The sequence below is a fragment of the Sapajus apella genome, unplaced genomic scaffold, assembly GCF_009761245.1.
Source record: "Sapajus apella isolate SASKATOON/1434 unplaced genomic scaffold, GSC_monkey_1.0 scaffold85, whole genome shotgun sequence".
Classification (NCBI taxonomy): domain Eukaryota; kingdom Metazoa; phylum Chordata; class Mammalia; order Primates; family Cebidae; genus Sapajus; species Sapajus apella.
The window spans coordinates 8,799,567-8,810,006 of NW_022437025.1; the positions used below are offsets into that span (position 1 = coordinate 8,799,567).

General features: G+C 48.6%; 1 protein-coding gene across 2 annotated transcripts in view; it reads right to left on the reverse strand.

The window, feature by feature from the left end:
• Positions 1-2,212, reverse strand: part of SLC2A9 (solute carrier family 2 member 9) — a 229,987-nt gene extending 227,775 nt beyond the window's left edge. The window contains exon 1 of one of the 2 annotated variants that reach the window (XM_032254204.1): positions 1,859-2,212. The gene's annotated coding sequence lies outside the window, so the exon portion shown is untranslated. The remainder of the gene's footprint in view (positions 1-1,858) is intronic. The other variant, XM_032254205.1, reaches the window with a different exon arrangement.
• Positions 2,213-10,440: the final 8,228 nt, after the last annotated feature.

The window sequence follows — 10,440 nt, forward strand, 5'->3', positions numbered from 1 at the left end:
TTGTCCATAAATGCCTTGTGGAAGGGATGCTGTCTTAAAACTGGTTTAAAGAAAAAAAGGGCCAGGTACGGTGGCTCACACCTGTAATCCCAGCATTTTGGGGTGCCAAAGCAGGTGGATCACCTGAGGTCAGCCTGGCCAATATTGTGAAACTCCATCTCTACTAAAAATACAAAAATTAGCCAGGCATGGTGGCACATACCTGTAGTCCCAGCTACTCGGGAGGCTGAGACAGGAGAATCACTTGAACCTGGGAAGTGGAGGTTACAGTGAGCCAAGATCATATCACTGTACTCCAGCCTGGGCAACAAAGCAAAACTCTCTCAAAAAAAAAAAAAAAAAAAAGAGAGAGAGAGAGAGAGAGAGAAAGGAGGGGGGCCCATTTGGTCTCTGACTAGAGAAACTTAAACTTCCTTAAAATAATTTTCTAAGGCTTAATTAAAATAATAAATAAAATTCATAAGATTAAAGCACAACCTCTGTGTATGGTGAGCGCTCTAAACATGCGTGCTCCCTGCCTTTCCCATCTGCAGCAACAATACCAAAATTACTGCTATTCAAGACTCATGCTCTGCTGGTGCCCACCGCTGCAGTCATACTGGTTCTTAAAAGATCAAAATGCTGCTGTGCCCATTGGTGAATAGCCACCTCCACAGGTCCCCTGAATGCCCATCTGCAACCTAGGCAGCCCACGCCCCTTTCGGCAGGGCCTCCCCATAACCTAGCAGCTAGGTTACCATCCAGCACAGCACAGCAGAACATGAGGACTCTGCTCCAGGCAATCTGGCCCCCACCTAGGCTGCACCTGGGATTAAAGATTTAGAAAATGACCTTTGCTGCTGCTAATAAGACCTTGTGTCTGATGCTATTCTGGGTCCCTGTTAGAAAAAAAGCAACCAAAGCTCAGAGAAGTAACTGCATCCACCCAACCTGTCACAGAGCTTGGATCAGAGCCCAGACAGCATGAAGGCAGGCCCTCGCTTGGAAGCTGGCGTTGGGTAGAAGGACCAAGGTGAAGAAAAGAATGGTGAGCACCAGTGTACACAAAGGTCGGCAAACTGCGAAGGTGGATTTGTTCTCCCAATCCCCGCTCGTGCCAGCTGGAGATCACACTTCCTTGAAGTGCCTGTGGTCGCTGCCTCAGATACTGTCCACTCCAAGATGTGGCCCTACAAGGGCAAAGCCATATGCATCCTACAAGTCGCTGGCCAACAGCTCTGGACTGAGAGACCCACAACACACCCAGGGCCTCGAGTTCTCCGACTCACACTTGGCTGTGACTTTATTCTTAATTTTCAGGGTTGTCTGCTGACTTTGGCATGAAACTAAAGTGGATCACAAAACAAGAAATTGAAAATGGATATAAAAAATAGAGCAGCTTTAAGGTGGGAGAGAGAGCGAGAAAGAAGCGGGAGTGAGAGTAGGAAGAGGGAGAGGAAGGGAGGGAGAAAAGAAGGAAGGGAAGGAAGAGAAGAAAAAAGAGAAGAAAGAAGAGAGAGAGGAAGAAAGAGGAGGAGAGGGAGGAGGAGGAAGAAGGGAGAGAAGAAAGAGAGAGGTAAAGGGAGAATAGAGGGATTGGAGTGAGAAAGAAAAGAGAGAGATTACCAGATTATCAGACACTGGAACAATGGCTGTAGCCATAACCGCTCATCATCAACTTCATTTTCTGTGTTAGCACTTGTCAGACACCATACTAAGCACTTTACGTGCATATTCTCCCTTAATCTTCACCAGAATCCTGTAAAGTTGATTTCAAATCCCTCAGTTTTCAAATCCCTCATTCCTGCTGTTCTGTAACAGCCTTGGTAATTCTTGAAATCCTCTTTGAAGCAGACCCAGGTCTGTGAGCGTGACTTACCTGTCTCCTGGAGCTTCCCTTGCCTGTTCTAGTCTAAAGAGCAACTGGAATTTGCTTCATATATAGATGGGCTCTCCATGTAATCAGATGTAAACCTGGGAAACTGTCAAAGAAAATAGCATTAATGATTAAACTCCATCCAGCTGTTACTGTAAACATCTTCTAATGCCCATCTTGAAAAGTGATTAATGATTAACGGCTGACTATTGATGGCTAGTTCAGCTTATAACAAACGTGCTCACGTGTGCATTAGCATATTCTGAACCAGGAGTCTGAAGGCAGAAGTGTGTCAGCAAAACCACTGCTGACTAATGGACTAACCTCAGCTCCGCCTCCTGGGGGGTCAGAGCCGTTCTTTTTAACATGAGGATGTGCCCAGCTCAGGGCCCACCTGCCTGGTCTGAGGGGAGGATTGAGTGAAGTGACATGGAAGAGGGGGAAAGCAGGAACCAAGAAGTAGGTGGGTCCAGTCCTACATCCAAAGAAGCAAGATGAGGGCTGCTCTGTTCATGCGGCAGGAAACTCAGCTATGGGGAAATACCTGAGCACCATCACTCGCAAAATCCATGCCCATGGTCATTGTCATTGTTATAATTCTATCAGTGCCTCATTGCCCTCTTTTTTTTATTTTTTTATTTTATTTTTGTTCATTTATGTATTTTCAGATGTTTATGGAGCACCTATTATGTGCCCAATATTGTCCTAGATATTAAGAAGTCCACAAAGAAGTGCAAAGCTGTTATTCCTATCTAGTAATTCGCAAGGTAGCCTACAGGACGAGTTGATGGAAGGGACCTACATTTAGGAAGCATTCAGTAAATGGCAGACACATGTTGTGCACAGCCTCATGGAATCCTAGAGCATCCTGCGGAGGTTTTGTTCTCTCTATTCAATGGCTGAGGATATGAGGTTCGAGAGGTTGTACCACTTGCCCAAAAGCACCAGGTCTGTGGGTAAGACTTGAGGTTTAAAGAGAGCCTTCCACTCTTACCTTTCTCCTCCCCACCCCGCATTTATGCTGCTCAATGGGAGAGCCCCTCACTGGAAGGGGATGAACTCACCAGAGTGAACCATAGGGCCTTAGTGTCAGAGATAGTTCTCTTTTTCCTTTGGGCAGTCCAGCATCCAGGCAGACGTCCCATTCTGGAGCATCCCCCATTTCGAGGGTCTTGTGTCCCCCTCACCTTCCAAAAATTTCCCTCCAGCAATGATCCCATTCCTCTTCTGCATCATCGATTTCTTTCTCTCTATTGGATCTCTCCAGGCTATGTACAAAAATGTGTTAGTGTCACCCACTTCAAAAAAAAAAAAAAAAACAACAACTAAGAGTTGTGAGTGAGAATGTGGAGTAATTGGAACCCTTGGACACAATTCCCTTTGCTAGTGGAAATGTGAAATGGTTTAGCCGCTGTGGGAAATAGTTTGTTCATTCCTGTAAACATAAAATCACCACATGACCTAGCAATTCCACCACTAGGTAGATGTCCAAGAGAACTGAAAGCAGCTGCTCAAAGAAAAACTTGGGCATGAATGTTCACAGCAATGATATTCACAACAGCCAAGAGGTGGAAACAGCCCAAGTATCCACCAATGAATGAATGAATAAGCAAAATGTGGTCTATCTATATAGTGGAAAATTACTCAGCAATAAACAGAAATGAAGTGCTGATACAGGCTGCAACACGGATGCACCTTGGAAACATTCTGCCAAGAACCCAGACACAGGCTGGGCACAGTGGCTCACGCCTGTAATCACAGCACCTGGGGAGGCTGAGGCAGGTGGATCACCTGAGGTTAGGAGTTAGAGCCTGGCCTGGACAACATGGTAAAACCCTGTCTCTACTAAAAATGCAAAAATTAGCTGGGCGTGCTGGCAGGTGCCTGTAATCTCAGCTACTTGGGAGGCTGAGGCAGGAGAATTGCTTGAACCCAGGAGGTGGAGGTTGCAGTAGGCTGAGATCTCACCATTGCACCCTCAGCCTGGGTGACAGAGTGAAACTCCATTTCAAAAACAAACAAAGAACTCAGACACAAACCATCACACTTTTATGATTTCATTTAAATGAAATGTCCAGAATTGGTAAATCCATGGAAACAGGAGGCAGGTCAGCGGTGGCTCAGGACTGGGCAAAGGGGCAGTGGACGCAGCAGCCTAGCAGATGAGCAGTTGCCCTTGGGAGTGACGGAAATGTTTTGGAACTGGATGGAAAGGGTGGTTGTACAACACTGTGAATGTAGTAAACGCTGCTGAGTTATTTATTTTAAAATGGTTAATATTATGCTATGTGATTTTACCTCATGTTAGGAAAAAACAGAGAGTGTCTTTGATCCCATAGGCTCCTGTTAACCACCCCATTTCCCTGCTCCCTGTTACAGCAAGACAATCCCGAAGAGAACTCACTTTGCCAGCTTCCATTCTCCCCTCAGCACACAACATTAAAACTGCTCTGAATGAGCTCATCAATGAGGCACATCTTGCCAGAGCCAGCAGTCAATTTCCTACAACCTCCCCGCATCTCTGGTGAGGTTGACCGCTCCTCGTGGCAGTGCAGTGGTGCCATGGCACTCCCGTCACAGTGGTGCCAGGTTTTGTTGCAGTGGTGGCAGCCTCGTGAGTCTGGGGCACTGGGGCCGAGTGTCCTTTGATGGTAGGGGTAGGACTGCCTACCCAGGCATTTTTTTAAATTGATACATATTAGATGTACACATCTGGGAGGTACATGTGACAAGCTGGTATACTCATATAATCAAAATCGGAGTAATTAGAACAGCCATCACCTTCAATCTTTACACCAGAAGCATCCAAATTCTCCTCTTCTAGGTATTTTGAAATGTACAGTTGATTAAAAGCTATAGTTGCCCTGCTGATCTACGGAGCACCAGGCTTTATTTCTTCCGTCTGTTGTATCCATGGATCCATCTCTGTTCCAGGCTGTTTTCTGCACATTTCCAGAACCTGGATCCTCGGCCTCCCCATTGATTTGCTCATGAGCTTCCTGTTAAATTCCCTTTCTGCCTGGGCGCCTCCAGGAGGGTTTCTGCTGCTTTGACCAGGAACCCAGCTGCCCAGGCAGCCCCTTCGGGCCACCACATCAGGCCACTTTGCCCTCAGCTCCCTCATCTGGTTGACTGCGGGTCCCACAGGACCAAGCAATTCCATGGGTCAGTCCTGACATGGGTATGACAACTTGGGTGAAGAAACGACTGTGAATAATATGACTCCCTTTTCATGAAAGAGGCCCATAAATGCAGCACTCGAGACCGCCTCAGAATTTCAGTGGTTGAAAAGTGGAGCTGGATGTCCTGAGACTTGGACCCTCCTCCTGGCTCCTCATTTGGTTTAGCAGGAAGAACAAGGCCTTGGCACCCACACTGGCCCGGGTTCCAGCCCTGGGTCTGCCCGCAGCCAGCTGTGTGAGCTCAGGTGACTGGGTTAACCTCTCTGAGCTCAGTTTCCCTATCTGCATCGCGGGAAGGGCAACATTGTCCCTGCATAGGGACCAATAATAATGGGTGGACATCATACTCAGCACCTAGCAGAGACTTGTAAATTGTAGAGACTTTTAATATCTGTAAGTCATGATGCCTTCTAGGAAGGGGGTTACTCACCATTCTGCAATCTGTCTAAACTGAACCTTGATGCAAGTTGCAGCCCAGGGAACACTCCTGCCAAAGGTACCCTGGCATTAGGTAGGGGGCTGCCTCTGCCTCCTTTCTGTCCTAGGGAACCTGCCAGATGAGCTTGGAGATGCCTTACGTCTTAAGCACTAATCACAGAGTTCCCCCATAGAACATCCAGTACTCCCAGCGCTGCAGCCTCTATGCCCCTCACTGCCCTGGGTTCTTCTTATCAAGCCCCTCTTCTGTACTAGCCCCCTGGCAGGCCGCTTTGCCTGTGTGACAGCATGGCATCTGACAGCGTCCCTCAGCAGAGGTCACTGTCAGACCTGGAAACGGGGCTTAGAGGCTCCCAAAGCTGACTCTTCTAAAGCTAAAAAGTTAGTTGCAGAGAACTCACACCCCGCTGCATGCCTCTGCTGTCTATCATGTCAGGAGCCGAAAAGTGAGCGGCCCTGCCTTTCACGGGGGTTTAATTGAGGAGCTGGAATTCCATTTGTGTTACTGGTTTGTAACAGCAGCTAAGCAGAGGCCGTCCGAAGGACTGGCAGCAGGGACCAAGAGTGCTCAGATGAGCACGTCACTCTGCAGACAGTCCAGATTTAGCATTCTCACCCACGCCATTGACTCCCTCTGGTTTCTTCCAACATTAGAAAAAAAGGGATAAAGTTTCACTCATATCAGAAAAGCCCAGCTTTAATAATCAGCACTGTAACGATCAGAGTTTTCATTATTCAATTGTTTGCATAGCTAACAGGCTGGCCCATGACCTTTCATTCCTGGCAAAGCCTAATCGCTTGAAAGCTCAGCACAGTTTGAAAACAGGCTGCATTGTTTGCTGATCCGATCTAATTAGCTTCCAATTCCCAGACCAGCGTTAGATCAATGAGATGCATTGTGTGTTCTCCAGCAGGAGTAAGGAGGCCTCTCTCCTCTTGGGCAGCCCAAGACAGCTCTGCCACCGGAGGCCAAGTCTTTGAGGGGCTTCTAAAGCACCGTCTTAATGGGCACAGTAGGATGCAAGAGGGAATCCCCCAAATTTATTTTATTTTTAAACAGAAAAGAGTGAATGTTTCTGATTAGGAAATTCTAGAAAGTTAGAGTCTTAGCCAGGACAGGGTCAGAGGACTCCTGCTGCAGAATTCTTGCCTTGTGGAAATCAGGAAACAAGACTCATGAAGGGGCCAGTTAGCAGAGCTGGAAGAGAACATCCCTTGTCCTGAGGCTGACTCCATTCCAGATCCTGAGCACTGTAAATACTGTGACAATTAAGGTTTAGCCACTGTGCCCTGAGAACGCACTGGAAATGAGGGTGGCCGGGAGGTCACAGGCATAAAAAGAACATTCCTGCATATTGTTGTTCATGCTCTGACAGAGGCAAAACAGAGCACTGGAAAGGAGGCGTGCAGGGGTGTTGTTCCAGGTTCATTTATTCATGTATTCATTTACTCATTCCATGGTGTATACGGAGCACCTACCTTGTGTCGGACCCATCCTATTCTAGGCATTATGGACCCAGAGCCAACAAGGTGGGAAAAGTCCCTGCCTTGAGCTCCTTACACCGAGTGGAGTCAGACTAACCAAACACACACTTAAATTGATGTTCAGGTACAATTATGGCAAACCCTAGAAAGCGGTGTAAGGTGATGGGTGAGGCAATATCAGGAGATTCTGATGTGATGAAAGAGTGGGAATTAACTGAACATGTGTAGATGTGGGTTGTAGGTGGGGTGGGGGTCCAGGTAGAAGGAGCAGCAAGGGTCGGGGCTGGAAAGAATGTGTGTGTGTGAGGGTTCGAGAGACTGGTGTTGGCAAGGCCTGCCTTGTAACGAGGTTAGGGACGCAGAACTGCAGCCTGAGAGCTATGGGAAATCTAGATGATTTCTATATTTGGCCAAGGGGTTTGGAGGATGATCAGGGGAGCTCTTTACAAAGATCTCTGTGGTAGCCACGGGCTGCTGGGCTGCCGGGCTGCCAGGGTTGGGGAGAATGGGGGATGGTGACAAGGTGGAAGCAAGGAGACCCAATTTGGCCCACATAAAAGATGACGGAGGCAAAATGGCTGGGCACGGTGGCTCATACCTGTGATCCCAGCACTTTGGGAGGCTAAGGTGGGCAGATCACAAGGTCAGGAGTTTGTGACCAGCCTGGCCAGCATGGTGAAACCCCGTTTCTACTAAAAATATAAAAAATTAGCCAGGCATCGTGGTACATGTCTGTAGTCCCAGCTACTGAGGAGGCTGACACAGGAGAATTGCTTGAACCCAGCAGGGAGAGGTTGCAGTGAGCTGAGACTGTGCCACTGCACACCAGCCTGAGGGATAGAGTGAGACTCTGTCTCAAAAAAAGAGATGGAGACTTACACCAGGGCAAGGCTACTCATCGTAAACGAATCCAAGGATCACAGGGGACAAGCCCTGACACGTCCTGTGTGCACACAGTCCCTGGACACAGTCGACAGGAGACCCATGTAGCTACTGTCATTACCCAGCCTGTGCAGCTCTGACACTAGGCTGAACAGGTGACGCTTACCCTCTTTCCAAACTCTCCAGGAAGTATCTTATGGAAAGAGAGTGAACTTTGGCTTCAGTGGCATGGTGAGGTTGCAGTTCTGATGACCTGGCCATGACCGTGGGCAAGTTGTGTAACCAAGCTGAGCCACCAGTGCTTCTTTCATAAAGAGAAATTTGAGTCTCTGTTTGCAGGTCGAGCGCTGCAAGGAACTAAGATGCATGCAAAGTCGGGCACTGCCAAGCCAGTCACTAAACCTGAGCCCTCCCCAAGCCCCCACCTCTGCACAGACTCCTCCCTCATTTCTTTCACATGCTGAGGAGTCTCTGAGGGTCTAACTCAATTTCCTCCTTTTAACCAAGGCTCCATGAAAATCAAATTTCTGCTCTTAATGGTTTACTATCACTCACTGGAGTCTGTTATGTGGGATTGTGTTACAGGAATGAGCTAAGGTTGTTTGCTTTGCAACAGATGGGATAAGTAAGTTAGAGCTTCGGCATGTCACCCCTGCTGTCTATCAGCCAGGCTGTTTCCCACCTTCCTGTCTCCGCTGGAGGCTCGTCTATCTCCTCCCAGACTGCTTCCTTCTGACTCAGACTGCATTCCAGCAGCCGAAGCATGAGTGCAGAACACACTCTTCCCTCCACTCTGCTTATGCAAATGCACTCACCCCTCAAAACTTAGCTTCAGTCTTCTCTTTTCCAAGAAATCTTCAATATCTACCCAGAAATCTTCTGGATGATTAACAATGTTTTCTAAACACTGGACTAAGAAATCCCAGCCTGGCTTCCTCTGAGCGTCTGGCCTGCTTGAAATATGTGTATGGGAAAAGCAGCTGTGTGGCTGAAGCCTTGCTCCATGTCTAAGGGGCAGACTTCCGTGTTCGTTACCCTATACGGCCACTCTCTGCTTCAGTGGGTAAGCTCTCTGCTCCACACTCGCCCACTCACCACTCACTCAGCAACACCTGCAGCTGCCTGGCCAGACTGGATGGGGCTGGGATGCCGAGGTGGGAAACTGGTCTGGCTATACTGGTGAGCTGTCACCCTGGTGGTGCCATCTGAAATCGAGGGTGAGGTCCATCCAAACTGTTCCCTGAAAGAATCACATGGACCCCATGTCCTTAAACCCCAGGGCTCATGTCACCCCAAGTCCTTCCACCCTGCAGAGCTTTCCACCCTTTTCAAGGGCTCCCTCCTGCCCCTTTTCTCCTTCTCTGCCCCCAGGGATGTTTTTCTCTTACTGACTCTCTCCCCTCGGCAGCACCCCCAACACCCACCAAGCTACCCTGATCTGAGCCAGTCCTGACATACACCACAAAATGTCCCCTGCTGGATCGGCTTCCTACATCTTCTTGGGGGAAACAAAAGAAGAAAAGTAACAAATCTGGACAACTATTACTATTTCATGACTCACAAGGAATAAGAAAACTATGGAGTCAAACTGAAGTATACATTTAATAGGCATTTTTCCAGGTTTTAATCATTTCAGTAATTAAACCCCATATATGAGCACATGCACACGAGTTGCTGACGCACACAGAGACGTGCCCTCCAGCCCTCCCGTGACCCGTGCTTGTCAGCCAGGAATGTCCTGGCACACCTGCAGTTTCAGGGTCCACTGGGAGAGCAGCATGGACTCAGTTTCTGGCAAAGCTAAGGCCACAGCCCTGGGGTTTGCCTTGGGAGATAGTGAGAGGGATGGTGACCAGAGCTCTGACTTGGTATTTTGCATGCCTTCAGCCTTTGACTCCATACCAGGGCAGCCAGAGCCTGTTGTGAGCAGTGCAGGACCCGGGGCCATGCTCCCTGAGTTCCGATCCTGCCTCCTCCTCTTGTTCACTGTGACTTGAGGCAAGCCCGTTCCCCTCACGGGTCTTCTGTGTCCTCATCCATAAACAGGTCTGCAGACAATGATGCCGCCTCACAGGAGTGCTGCGAGGATTGAAACAGTAGGTACGTGGCTCCAAGAACAGCATCTGGCACTACAAATGTTTGATCACCAGTAGGGGAATCAAGGCTCAGAGAGGTAAATCTACTAGCCCAAAGTCACATAGCAAGAAGGAAGCAGGATGACACATGAACCAAGCCCCCTCTGCCACACTAGCTCTGGAGGCCATTGGCTCTCAGGTGATGGGTTTTCTTTGTACCTGGACATAGGGGTCAGGAAAGCTCCAGTGTAACTGCTGACCTTTGACCTGAAGGAATCCAGGATCTCTTGGATGGGGAGTCTACTATCAGTCTCAGCAAGAACACTACCAGTTAAGCAGTCCATTGCTGCTGTCTGAAACGCTCTGGTGCAGGATGTTTTACCCTCTCTGGTTTTGTCAGGCTGGCCCCTTCTGGTAGAACACTGACAGCCTGCACGTTTCCGAGGGCCAAGCCCTGGCCGTACTGAGAGTTGACCCGCTAAGCTTCATCCTAGGCACCCAGGCTGGGCTCGTGCTGCTGTGT